The sequence below is a fragment of the Boleophthalmus pectinirostris genome, unplaced genomic scaffold, assembly GCF_026225935.1.
Source record: "Boleophthalmus pectinirostris isolate CB_2022bp ecotype Guang Dong unplaced genomic scaffold, ASM2622593v1 HiC_scaffold_22, whole genome shotgun sequence".
In the NCBI taxonomy this organism is placed as follows: domain Eukaryota; kingdom Metazoa; phylum Chordata; class Actinopteri; order Gobiiformes; family Gobiidae; genus Boleophthalmus; species Boleophthalmus pectinirostris.
The window spans coordinates 41995529-41998046 of NW_026571190.1; positions in this window are offsets into that span (position 1 = coordinate 41995529).

The following is a 2518-nucleotide window of genomic DNA, read 5'->3' on the forward strand; positions in this document are numbered from 1 at the left end:
GCTCAATCCAAAAAGTACGACGGAGTAAAAGGGTCAGATAAAAAAAAAATAAAAAAAATAATAATATAATAATAATAATAATAAAAAAACATGCTGGTGCTACGAGAATAAAGTCGTAACATTTCGACATTAAAGTCGTAATATTATGAGAATAAAGTCGAAGCCCGAAAAAGTCGCAATTTTACAAGAATAAAGTCGTAGTCAAAATAAAGTGTTAATATCAGGAGAATATCTGCGGCTCGTGGAGAATTTGGAGCATTTTGTAAAGGAGAAGAATCCGTGTATCTGAATCCGGACTAAACCAGGTCCGGAACCAAACCAGAAAGACCAGGATTGAGACCGGGACCAGACCAGGACTGAAAATGGTTTAGTCCTGGTTTAAGTCACGGAAATGGCGTTTCCGAGACTTTAAAATGCGAAGTGGGACTGAACCAGGACTGAACCATTTTCAGTCCTGGTCCCGGTCTGGTCTCAGACTTCGTTTAGTCCTGGTTTAGTCCTGGTTCAGTCCAGAGGTGCAAATAATGAAGAAAATTGTTGTTTGTTTTCTTATTTTTGGTTTTATCTTGAAAAACAAGTTTCTTCTTCTGCTGCATTTTTCACTTTGACTTTGATTATATTACGACTTTATTCTCGTAAAATTAGAACTTTATTTTCCTAATATTACGACTTTATTTTAACTTTGAATTTATTCTCGTAAAATTACGATTTTAATGTGAAAATGTTACGACTTTATTCTCGTAGCACCAGCATGTTTTTTTTTTTTTTTTTTTTTTTTTTTTATCTGACCCTTATACTCCGTCGTAAAAAAGCAGTTCCACTATATTTTTTAATTTGTAACTTTTCTGAGAGTCTCTGTGTCTGTGTTTTGTCTGAAATGTCCCACAGTGCGGCATTAAAGAGGGATTATTCTGCAAAACATATCGATTATTATTATTATTATTTTCTTTCTCAAATGTTCTGACGATGTTCCCTCATCGAAACCCTGCCTGGAGACGTTTGAGCGTCATCCATTAATGTTTGAGCAATCTAGAGATCTCTCCCGGGCCTTACTCAAACCCTCCTCGCGGTCAGCAGTACGAGGCTCCGCCCACAAGCCTACGTCAACCAGTTCTCCATAAATACACAAAAACGTGACGCGACGTGGAGGATTTTCATTATTGGGATTGCGCTCTGAAGGGGGAGTGGCTTAGCGCGGAGAGCAAAGGGCGACTCAGAGGGACCGAAAACAAAAATAAAAAGTACGTGTTCATTTTTTAGTTTTTTGGTGAACATTGCTTTTTTTTTTTTTTTTGGCCCGGGATAAACTTAATGCCGTACTGCGGAACATTCTGGGCAAAAACAGCGCGGTCACCGTGGAGACAATGTTACGTAGTGCAGCTTTAAGTTTGTAAATGTGTTTGTGTTTTTCACTGCACCGTTTTGACTTTGACAATAAACTTCACATTTTAAAAGATTTTGTTGTTTTCTTTCATTTTAAACCTGGTGATTCTGAATTAGGAGTTTAGTCTCGGTTTAGTCCTGGTTTAGTCCTGGTTTTAGTCCAGGTTTAGTCCAGGTTTAGTCCTGCTTTAGTCCAGGTTTAGTTCTGGTTTAGTGAGCGGGGTGGCCTCTCCACAGATCTGACCTGGAACTCGGTCTGGTTTGGTCTCCATGACGATAAAAAGGTTTAACACCATTTAACAGACCCTCCACCTGAAAAGTTACACAATGCACCTTTAAATACATAATGGATAAATAAATAATAAAAAGAAGAAGAAAAATCTTGTAGGAGCAGCATCCATCCATTTTCTTCCTCTTATCCGGCGTCGGGTCTCGGGGGCATCAGTCTAACCAGGGACTCCCAGACTTCCCTCACCCCAGACACTTCCTCCAGCTCCTCCAGTGGGACCTGAGGTGTTCCCAGTCCAGCCCAGAGACATGGTCCCTCCAGTGTGTCCTGGGTCTTCCTCCTCCTGGTGGGACATGAACACCTCCTGAGGGACACGTCCAGGAGACATCAGAACAGATGCCCGAGCCTCAACTGGCTCCTCTCCACGTGGAGGAGCAGCGGCTCTACTCCGAGCTCCTCCCGTGTGACTGAGCTCCTCACTCTGTCTCTAAGGGAGACGCCCAGACACCCTGCGGAGGAAACTCATTTCAAGTTCTTGTATCCGCGATCTCGTTCTTTCGGTCACTACCCAGAGCTCATGACCAGAGGTGAGAGGAGGAACAGACTGATGGTAAATCAAGAGCTTTTGCCTTTCGACTCAGCTCCTCTTCACCACAACGATACAGCGACCGCATCACTGCACCTGCACCTGTCAATCTCACGCTGCACTGTCCACCTGTCAATCTCACGCTCTTGAACTTGAACTCCTCCACTTGAGGCAGAGACTCTCCACTCGCCCGGAGACGACAAGACGACTTTTTCCGGTCGAGAACCACGAGGATCTGATCTTCATCCAGACGCTTCACACTCGGGTCAAACCGTCCCAGAGCTGCAGGTCCTGACCTGATGAAGACGACAGGACGACAT